We start from the raw sequence: 12,251 nt of genomic DNA on the forward strand, positions 1-12,251 counted from the left end.
AGTGTAATAGGCAATAACAATCAGAAAACCACATGGCAAGGATCCCACTTGCTGAATTAGGTTCCACTTACATCCTTTGTCACCTCAAAGTGTTGAGCTGTCTAATAGATGAGACATTGCCCTACCCATCCTTTGGACTCAATAAATTTGTTGTCCTTAGACTTGCAACTGCTCTTTAATGTTTATATCAAAATATTTGAACTAAGGTTTTGTTTGGTTTCAAAAGGGAGGAAAAATTGGTATCTAAATTGACACTTTTGTAAATGTAACTAAATCTTATTTGCTGTTTAACCCTGTCTGTAGAAATGATGCCCATTTCATATTTTTAAAAAATGTTTATTTCTTATAAATGAGGTGTGTGTTATTTCTTGTTTAAAAATGGACAATATTGAATTCTCTTGCTGTAAATTATAAAAGCAAATGCAGATATTTCTATCATGAGAGGGTACAAAAAGTATTGTATTATGTGGTGCAATGTACAGTGTAAAAATCAACTTTCAAATTTTGAAGCTAAACACCTTTTTGACCAACCTAACTATATCCTCTGATGAAAAAAGGAGAAAAAATTCTTCACTATCCTTAAGACAAAGTATTTCACTGTACACAGAACTTTAGAAATCATGCTTTTTATGATACAGGAATTTAAAGGATCTACAAAAAGTAAAGCAATTTCTTAGTACGATTATCCAGTATGTCTTCTGATCCAATAAATAGAGTGCCAAATTAGAATAGCAGCAAAAGGTTTTAAAAAAGCTAGAGGTTGCTTTTTCTGAAATGGGACACTTAAACAGCAGAATTGTGTCAATTGGATATTTGAGACACTAAAATCAGCTGGACAGATGATTCAAGGAAAAGAAATATATCAAGCACTAATTATTAAAAAAAATAGCCTTGACTGACTTGTGATTCCTGTTCTTAAATTCTTATTGCCCTTTCAAATAATTACCTACATTAATATATATTCATGCTTTGGACACTACTGTTTCTGTCTTGGCTGTTTAATTGTCAGCAGCAATGATTTCAAATATATGCCTTCCTGATATCAGAAGGTGCTGAGGAAATTTTATATTACTTTCCATCACTCACTCAGTGTGCCTGAATAAAATAACATGTGCTAGCAAGGACTTTGGAATTGTACTAAAGCCATGAGTCAAACCTTTAAAATATTCTTGCCCTGATTAAAAATTACTCTGCAGTAGCCTATAGTAACATATCCTTATGCTACTTCAATCACGCATCAGACTCAGCTACATTATCATTACAACATACCTGGATTATTAAGTTCTTCTCTATGAAAGAAAATTCAGGCTTCCTTTAGTAAAACCACTGATAAAGAAGATACACAGAAAGATCTTTTGACTTTGTCAGCTGGGAAGAAATGATAAATCTGCATAATTTTCACTATTTCCAATAAGAAAATGTAGTTTCAGTTCTCAAGTTGTGTTAGCGAGCATCTGTCAGGGTTTGAGAGTACCAGTTGTCACAGAGCAATGAGTCATATGGTTCATGAGACAGTGTGTTGATGTGCTGTGAAGAGCATCCTCTTGGGCAGAGGAATTAATGTGTCCCATCCTCACTTAGTGCTGCTGCTAATTGCAGTCAGGGATGGGAAGCAAGGGCGCTGGCAGACAGCTCTGTTTAGATGTTTACGTGATTCTCACTGTGGTTCCTAGGGACGATACAGAAATTGCTAAAAATGGAATACTCCTATAATAAAATCATACATAGTACATTGGGATCATATTAGTGTTAAAATTATAGAAATTTCATTTGATAAACATTTCCTGATAACGTGAAACAAGCTGATGACCTTTAGATATCAGTATGAAAGGCATGAGAAAACAGACTGAAAAAAGACACAAGAAAAACAAATGGCAGAAACAATCAAAATCAAGTTCGCTGGTAATATGGATATCTGACATCCTTCTGAATGTCTAGGAAGTTTACATATGCTAAATCTCTGACCAAGCATATAATTTTTTATTGCTACAGACAGTCTTTACTCTGGGTATTAAACTTTATGTATCAGTAATTTCTGCTATACTGACATTGAAACATAAGATTAATTGCAACAGAACCCCACTGTCAGGCCCACACAACCTGGAATCTTTCCAGTCCAGTCACCAAAGCTATCAAAAGAGATAAAGCACTCAGTAGCAGAAAAGTTTTGGGTTTACACCATAAGATATGTCTAGAATGGTCACACATATTTATTTATAAAATACACAAAAGTTAATGAATATAGAAAATGGCAACTAATTTTTGCATATCTGGTCTCTAGAAATTCTTCCACATAAAATGTTCAACTGCCTACTTGCATTTGTGCTGCTCTGATCTCCACATAACACTTTAGCATAGCAGGATTCCAAATATCCAACTAAATTGTATTGGTAGAGGAAGGATTTAGCTAACTATGAACATTCCTTTTCTGATTAAGTTCTGCATGGTATTTGCAGGAAAAGAAGAGAGTGCCTACCAGAGGTCTCAAACTCCTTAAACAGATGCTTGCTCTAGGGAGTCAATTCCTCATTCTTCCACTTGTGTTATTAACTTCCGATTTCCTGATGGTCAGTCTGCAGAGCACAGCTACAAATTGCCTGCTTTCTAGACATGGATGAATTTATTTTTTTCTTTTCCAGCTTGACAGAGACACATAGACTTTCCTTACTTTATCTGGTGCTGAAATCTCTTCTGTGATTCTGGTCGCTGTCTGATATCTTGTAATGGGCTCTGTCAAAGTTCTCTAGCTATCTAAATGAACCATTAATCGAATATAAGTAAGAAATTAATCAAGTTATTCTTCTTGAATATGTGTTTTATAATAGTGTAATATTTCTGTTGAGGTGTTATAATCTTTAATCTTACTAGACACTATTTCATAATTCTTTAACCTTAAAAAATGTATTAGCATTTTTAGTTTCCCATAACTTCTGGATGTTATTATATATTGAAATCCTCTTTCTCAAAGAGATATTTTGCTTCTATATATGTGTCAGAACCTTGCTTGAACAATTGCAAGACAATGGAACTAGGTCTGTTGTTCCAGCTACTTGGGAACTCCATTTCCTCCCCCTGCCCCTCTGGGGTAGTAAGATAAAAATACTTGCCTTCCCATAATCATGTTTTCTGGTAATATTAGTGAGTAGTATTGAGCTCTTGAAGAAAAAACTCAACTAAATGCAAACGTGGAATTTCCTGCAAAAGCTAAAATTCATTGCAGACAGGCTTGTAGGTGCTCAATGGATTCATCTTCACAATTTGATGTGCAGTGTAAGGGAATATATGTAATCTCCCCATTATTTCACTGTTATGCAATTTGTGGCCAGCAGGATATTCTTTAGTCTTGGCCTCCACAGTCAGTGGGAATTTGGCTGAAAAGGAGTTGTCCATTTGCTGGACTCATAAACACCAAACTGAAAAGTGATGTTTGCTGCACTGAGGCAAGCCTTTTATTTCTTGTAGGTAAATATGTTTCTGCACCACACCAAAGTCTTCCAGTACAAAAAATACTGCTGGATTTTTGTAATTGTACCTACTGACTGTGACAGCACATAATCTACCTAGTACAAAGTTAAGCTTAGACCACATTTGATTTTTCCCATGGCAAGGAAATTAACATAACATAGTTCATAAACATGGCACTGAAAAGATATTAATAATCTAATTATTACAAGTCATAGAAAACAATGCAGTTTTCATTTTGTACATTTATTTAGTAGCAGCATCATTAAAGAGCTTATTTGTTTCCCACAGAGGAGTTTGAAGTTTAGCAGTCTTTGGAAACAAGTATGAACCCTTTCAGTATATTTTCTGTCTATATCCATAAATTTTGTCTCAAGTGAGTATAGACTGCCTTCACAGAGAGTCTTACAGTTCCTGGACAAAATGGATTTACTTTATGAGCACCATTAAAAATATTTAGCTGTCCTTTTTCACTGTTTGGATGTTTTCCAGAGCTGCTTATGCAGAGTTGCTGTTTCTGTCAGATGAAATATTAAGGCATGTTACCTTGTCTGACAGAAACAGTAAGCATCAAGGATTTCCTGGGAAGAAACATCAATATGCAGCATGTTAAGTTTAATATTTCACAACACTACTAATTACATTATCACCTCAACATCAACTTCTAAAAATAGCTATAACTAAAATGTGTACAGCTGTTTATCATCTTTAAATATAATCCATCTGACAGACTGCACAGCTCTTTTACCTCCCCCATTTCCTTAAAGTGACTCAGTACCTATTCCAGATGAATCAATGGCAATAATCCAGCTTAATTCAACAGTGGGAGGCTAGAACCACAGTGACAGGAAAAATGTCTTCCTTAGGCATATAGTATGATGTGAGGAGATATTTGAATTTTTATGTTGTGCTCTTGGTTTGTTGCGCTTTTTGTGTTGTTGGGTTTTTTGGGGTTTTTTTGTTTCCTTTTTTGTTTGTTTTGTTGGTGGTTTTTTCTTTCTTTTTTCTTTGTTTTTTTTTTTCTTTTCAGTTTTAAATTAGGTATGACAAGCAACCTGACTACAAAGATAAGTAGGGCAGCTGAGAGGAAAAGTGAAATTTATTGCACTGAAAAGATTTCATGTTAAACATAATCTTACCTATCAATTCAGGTCATTTTTTTAAACATTGCAGCTGATATATGCCTTGTTTGTTTCTTAGAAGGGAAAGTAGTACCCAATCAGAGGACAAAAATACATGCTAAACAAAATAGAGAAACTATTTTGGGGATGAATATGAAAGAGAGAAAACCTGTTATACTTACAAAGGTATGATGTATATATGTGCCTCTTGTATGCATGTATGTTCTTCAAAATGTATAATTAATTCAGGAAATCATGAAAGGAACAGATGCAACCACATGCAGCACAGTTTTTCTAGAATACTTTGAAGACAACCAAACATTCATAAGGTGGATGTACACAGCGGTTCATAAAAAGTGGCACGAGGTCAACAAACAACCTGTATGAAGTGCTGAAAAGTCTAGATTAAATACAAAAATATTGCCAGTAGGAATAAATACAAAATCATGGATGCTGAGCATATTGAGGAAAAACAATAACTAATACTAACTTGCCTATAATTTTAAAAATTCTTTTTCACAGTTGGAAAAGCAGACAGTTAAACATATAGCAAATACAAATATTTTTAGTAAAACCTATAGTTAAAATATCTAAGAGAAGCCAGAATCCAACTGAAAATTTAGTAGGGGAAAAGCTGGATATATTAAAGTTGAGAGTTGCACTGGAAATTGACCTTAGTCATTGGAGGCATGGCAGCACAGAAACCTCTGCACAAGCGGGGCAGAGAGAAGTAAACATAAATAAAATTTTGGGGTCTTGCTGGAAGGATATGACAAGAGCTACTGAAGTAAGGCTTAGGTAACAGGAAAACCACTGGAGCACAAAACCCTGAGAGCCCAAGGAAGTAATAGATAAGCCATAAATAATTTACAGTGTCTGAAAACACTTCAGTGATCAAAGCGGGAGGAGAGCAGAGAGAATATCTTTGAGTATAGTCAGCTGCAGTTCATTAGCAAACTTTTAAAAAAGTAGTTCAGAAGAATTTGAGAGGGTGAAAACAACAGACTGCTTATTTTTCTCGGCCATTATTGAGAATTAAAATGAAGAATATCAATTTTGAGCTTGGCTGACAACTGTCAAGTACATACAAAACAGAACTGTAATAAACCTTCTGAATTCAGTTAGCAGTCAATCATGTTTGGAAAGCTCTTAAACCTTGAAATTCTGCACCAGATGCAGAATAAAAGAAAGCAATTTCTCATGCAATTGTTCACCTTTGACTCTTTTTCTTCGTACCAACAGAATTGATACCAAACTCTCAATGCCTCTCAATGATCACTTCATATCACAGCTCTTCCTACTTCACTTACAGAAATCTTGTTAAATATCTAGTTGTGACCCAGTAAGTTCTTTGTGTTAAGCAATCATTATTCATTATGTTCTAATGCTTCCCAGAATTATATGTGTGGTTTGCAAACTCCATGACTGTCAACACAAGTTAAAATAAAGGTAAAGGTATGCAGCAGTCATGTTTTCCACCTCTTCCTGAGTATTTATCACGTTGAACAGGTCAATGTCCTTCAGCATAACAATCATTTTAAAGCTCTGCTGCCCCCAGTTTCTTCCATATTTGCTGCAACTGCCTAACAACAGGGATTACACATCCTGTAATACATAATATGTGTTTTCTTAACAAAATTCAGATAGATTGTCTTTAAATAGGCATGCCAGCTATCAGTGAAACACACAAAACCAAGAGAAAGACTAGAAATGTAACAAAATTTCAGGGATACTCTTGGCAAGGAGTGAAGCTGAAATTACTATCCTGTGATGCAGAAGTCTATTACCATAGTGATTTTTGTAGCTTCTTCGTAAAAAGGGCAGAGTTGGAGTTTATCAAAAATGACATAGGTTTAAAATCATTTCAAGCTTGTCCACACTTTTAATACTGCTCTTCATAACAATTACATAGTAAATGCTACATGCTTAAGCTGCCCTAGGATTTCAGAGAGGTTGTTAAGATTTCTTACCACTGCTGGAATATAAACAAACTGAACCAGTATCTTGAAATTGTTGTGGTTAACTTCCCTTTCATAATAATTAAGGGTAGCAGAAATATACTAATAGACTATATACAAATATATATTGTTTATTTATTTAATTATTTATTTCTACATAAATATATATTCATATATACACCTTCTGTTGTCTGCCTATAGTTTAACAAATAAACTAACTAAATGTAGTTGGAAGGATTGATACTATTTCAGTTTTTCAAAACAGCCAAAACCCCCCATGATATTTAAGGTTATCAACACATAACACATTTGGACAAGAAGCAGGATCTTCTTTAGTGACAAGTTTTCTTGGTTTTAGAGTATGTTTCCTTTTTTGTGTGTGCCTTTTTAGATTCTGTTGTTTTTTTTTTTTCTCCCTTGGAACAAAAATGTATGATCTAGAAAGAAATAAAAGAGGTTTGACTGATCAGAAAGCCTAACAGTAATTGCACAGAATTACTATTTTAGATATATGAGCAGAACAGTGAAGGTAAGCCTCTTGAAGTATTCTATAAGAAAAAAATGGAAAGAAATAATCTTGGACCCATTACTATAAAAAAAATTTCATTGGAGGAGAATTGACTTTGACAAATGAATTGCATTTTCAGAGGAAGGCAAAGCAAGATTTATATCTTTTGGTTTGGCAGAACACCAAGCTGCTTAAAGTATAAAAGAAAATAAATGGAGTATATGAATTTTTTTATATTACCCTTAGGGCTTATTTCTACATTTTCTGTTATATTCCGATGACTTTAATGAAGACTAAGTTAAGGCTTTCGGTTTTGGTCACTAAAAATTTGGTGTTGTGCCAGGTAGTATAATGAAGGGTAAAAATAAATTCTGGAGATTATATCTTCAGTTTTATGCTCTATTACCGGCTAACACTTTCCCCCCCCCCCCCCCCCCACATATCATAGACCACAAGGACTCCTGTTTTAGGAAAGCCAAAATCTGTTTGATGAAGACTTACCTAAATGTAGACACACAGACCAACCTTCTGCCTTTTCCTTACTAGGCTATTAGAAAGTTTGAGATGTGAGAAGAAGCAGTCTCCTACAGGAAAAATCAGGGATATGTTGAAATGCCTTTCATTGCTATAGATTAGTGGAATTTGGATGAAATTGTGTTCAAAGGTCTGGTCAGCTTCAGCCTTTGTTCTGTCTCAGTCTTAAATACTTGAAGTAGCCCTTAGGTTTCCAAAGCCAAATCTACTGAACTAAATCAATATGGATGACTGGCATATATTTATAACCTGTGGCTGAATGATAATAAAAAAATTCTTGTCTATCTGTGGTTAGTACAACCTTCATGAAACTACATAATGTTAGTTGCAATCACTGTGTAGGATATATTCTGCTCACAGGTTGTACAACGACATTGCAGCCAGCTTCACTTGGTTAATGGGTCACCTAAATGGAATGACAGGGAAGATTACAGCTGAACTCCCATTTGACAAATGTCTTAACCATAAAAGGTAATAAACATTGTCACTTCCTCCTGTGCTGCCATTACTTGGAGAATGGTGGCCTTGTCACATCAAGGTTAAATTATGTAGGTAAGCAGAAAAGAAATTAGTAGTGACTTACAGACACCTACCATAATTATCATTGCCACTTGTGGTTGCACAGTTTCTGATTATAGCGCTGCAATATCTTTTCATAGCATTAAAATTCAGAGTACACTGTACTGTGAATAAACTTATGTCAAATGCATCAGTAGTGTCTGATACACAGGAATATTTTTTAAGGTATTCCCACAGACTTAGTGGAAATATTAATGTTGCATTTCTTAAGTTGCTGTGAAGAAGTTAAAAGTTGAAGTGCAAAACAAAAAGAGCAAAGAAAAAACTAAAATATTCAGCATCAAATCCAATAAAAGACATTTTTTTGCAAGCTACCTTAAAATTACGGTAAAATTTAACACTTTTAAGGAATCTGGATATTTTGGTTATATAACTTAATGGGATTTGAATTTTCCTCATTGATAAAACTAAATTGCTGGAATTTGCACATATATTTCTGTAAATATACTGAAAAACACTGAAGTCATGTCAATTTCTAAAACTATTACAGAAAGTAAAGAGTTTTGATGTGAAAATTTTCTAATGTCACTTTTTTCATTTTTCACATATAGCCATCAAGGCTTGCTTATGACAAACCTGGCTGAAGATAGCTTCCTACCCAATGGCATGATACAACCTGGGAAAATGGCATGTGAAACTAATTTTTCTCCAGTGTTCATATATTACAGCTATTTACTATAGATGCAACACCTCTGGAGACTGGCGGCTTCACCTATTGCCTAGCACTGTTGTAGTGTCATGACAAAAACAAATACTTATTTAACCCTTTGAATGTATTATATCATTGCAACTTTTTGGTTACAGAGATAAGGAAAATTGTAGCATCTTTAAGAATTAAAAGAAATGTACCTTTCAATAGCAAACATGTTCTTTGTCTCGTCAAGAATATAATTAAGATGAAAGACTAATTGTTATTCTGCTTCTGACAAAAGCATTAAATAATCCCCAGCAAAACCCAAGAGCCTACACAGTTCCATCTAGCATGGACTACATAATCAAGGTGCATTGCATTCAGAGGAGTAGTCAGAGATGTTGTTTATCCCTTCAATAGATTAAAACCAGATAACTTCTCATCATTTAGTCTTTTGTAAATAGGCTCACAATTTGAAAAACAATGAGCTTTTAAGTCTGCAAACACTCCTACAACTGCCTTTCATTTGAAAAAACAAGGCTTTATTTATGGATGGTCTTTAAAATAAATCAAGCTTCATGTTAAATAAGATTAGGATATGATTTTTTTTCCTTTCTCACATCCTTCATTCCTGCAGGCTAGGTTACTTAAGAAGGCCTTCCTATTTTTTTTCCATGTTTTTTGAGCAAAAAGCTAATTGCATCACCTCACGATTCCTGTAGATTTGCAGTCATTTTCACAAATCTCAAGATCAACTGAGGCAAATCAGGAGACATGAGAAGGAAATCTCAATTATATGGGAACTAAGTAGTCACAAAAAGAAAGAAATTTCAGAATATCAGTAGTGACAATAACAATACTTTTATTTTTATATGAAAAAGAACAGAAATTATTTTAAGATTATGATGGACACACCAGGTATAACTGTGCCTTTTTCTTTCTTTCTTTCTAATTATTGCTCTTCCAGTCATAAAGAAATGGTACAGAGGAGATTGATGATGAGAGTAGGAAAGAGCTGCTAAAACCTCAATTTTAATAGAACTTATATACTCTTTGTGTTGGATTTTTGGTGGGTTTTTCTTGTTTTTTTAATTATTTGTTTGTTTTGTTTTGTTTGTGTTTTGATTGCGATATTTCTTTCTAACATGGCTTGTATTTCCACCATTTGCATTTTCAGACATAGTAAAGTTCTGGGTCTTAACAAGACAACTTTCTCGTAAGGAAAATTGCTTATATAAAGTGCCAAAATTTTTATTTTTATATGCAACAATTTTGAGAGTGATGATCAATCAAATCATAACTAATTGCCTCTTTTTGTTTTGTTCCTCACTTAAATGTCAGTGCAGATGTCCCTTGTGTAGAAGCAAAAGTCATCTCAGGAAAAAAGAAAAAACTTCTGAAAATATTTCTTTTACTTCTTCAAAGTTTTATTTCTTTATAGGGGCTTCTCAGTCATTCTGCATGGAAGTTATGTATTTCCTAATTGCATGAGTTTCCATGAAAAAAAGAAGTTAGCCAAACAAAGTTGGAGAACTATGTGTCTCTGGGTAATGAAGAGTATTGAAGGCTTTGTAAAAGAGTAAGGAAGGCTTTGTAAAAATATTTAAGAGTTTCAAACAATGTAGTTCAGAGGCTAGAGTGTTCTCTTAATTTATGTGGGGGGAGGGAAGTTCTTAGTAAGGCTATCACTGACATTTATTGCTGCAAGTTTATTCATCCTGTATGAATCAAAGTGGCTCTTGCAGATAACTTTATAAATAAAATTATTCTTGGGGGCTGATCCTGATTTCAAGTATTGATTTTCTTACCCTTGAACATTATTGGACATTGCTGGGTATTTAAGTAAATGTTGCCCAGAAAAGTCTCATAAACTGCTTTTTTTTTGTTTCTGCTTGAAGTCAGGGATGTTTTTTAGTTTGTTTTTTACTTGAATTATTTCTCAATTTTTAATACTGAGTGTAGTATGATAAGAAAGGGAAGGGGATACTAGTTTACTAAATCAGGGACATTATATCCTTCAATCTAGCAATGCCAACAAAAAACCCCCAACAAGGACATTATGAAATTCCATCTCAAAACTAATGAAAGAATAATTAGAAGTCCTTCAGTTATCTTTTGTTGTCACAGACTTTTCAAAATTGTAAAGCAAAGTCTTCCTTTGTACACACAGAATTTGTACTCTGGAAGGACAAGTTAAGGAACGTGACCAACCTTGGCATTTTCTGATCTTCCAGAATGATAGACTAAGAATCCTCCTGTGGTCCATGAAAGATCACAGTAAATCCCTGGAAAGCAAGGCAAAGCCCAAGGATATTTTTATCTGAAGACTGAACAGTAAATAGAGGGATAAAGGCGGAAATGCTGTAGCCTTCTGTTTTGCAGCCCTGAAGACACTCTCGTCATGAATCTCCAGCCATGCGATTCTCCTCCCACCAACTGTCAGCCTGACCTTTGGTTTCACAGAGGCTGCGTTTGTGATGACACCGTTGGGAATGCACTGCTTTAACTATCAAAAATTCTGAGTTGATTTATTTTTTCTCACACTTCTTTCTCACAAAATACAGGGTACAGATTAGGACAAAGCTCAATAAACTTGAAGAAACATGGGAGACTTTTACAGTAGGTCCTTACTGAAATACTTCTGATTTTATTAACTTTTGCTGTAAAGTTATTGCTTCCAGGACTTGGGTTTATTTTGAATTTGTAACTCTGTTGTTAGTCAAAAAGACTAGATTAGGTTTTCTCTGTGAGTTTGATGTCATAGATGTATGTGATGCTGGTTTTTCATGGTGCTTCTGTTGCAGATCTGATATGAGGTTTATGTATTGTAATATTCAACATATCCATAGTTCTTTGCCCCAGACATATAATAGAATCCTCTGGCAGAAGTGATTTTCTTCTGCACCCCTCCTTCACTACATTGGTGAGAGATATCAGAGGGAACTGAAATGAAAATCCTGAGAAAGAGATGAAAAACAGTTGTTATTACAATTTTTTTCCTAAGATAATTTCAATTTTTTTGTAGATTTTTCTTAAAGATACCAATAGTGCTGTAATTAAATTAAAATTTTAATAAGGTAGGCTTATTTTTCCTCATAATAAGAAAGGCAGAATGGCTGTTGCAGAAATCCAGAAATCCTATTAACTTAAGAAGACGTTAAGTTGGTTTATAGTTTGTGACTATACTTAACTAAAGCAAGATTTGGTCTACTTGTATGTATTATAAAAATCCTGAATTAATATAGAAATTTAATAACTATTTCTTCATGAAGCTTGTGCCTGTTAAAAATTGTTGTATGCCTCACTAAAAGATTGGTATGACATGAGGGCACAAGGAAACAATGACTTTTGCTTTATATATATATATATATGTATATAAATATATATATCGCTTGTTAGACTTTAAAGTTTTAGTGGAATTTAGTGTTCTATAAGACTTTTATTCCTTTCATTGATTA

This window comes from Melospiza georgiana, chromosome 1, assembly GCF_028018845.1.
Source record: "Melospiza georgiana isolate bMelGeo1 chromosome 1, bMelGeo1.pri, whole genome shotgun sequence".
NCBI classification, from domain to species: domain Eukaryota; kingdom Metazoa; phylum Chordata; class Aves; order Passeriformes; family Passerellidae; genus Melospiza; species Melospiza georgiana.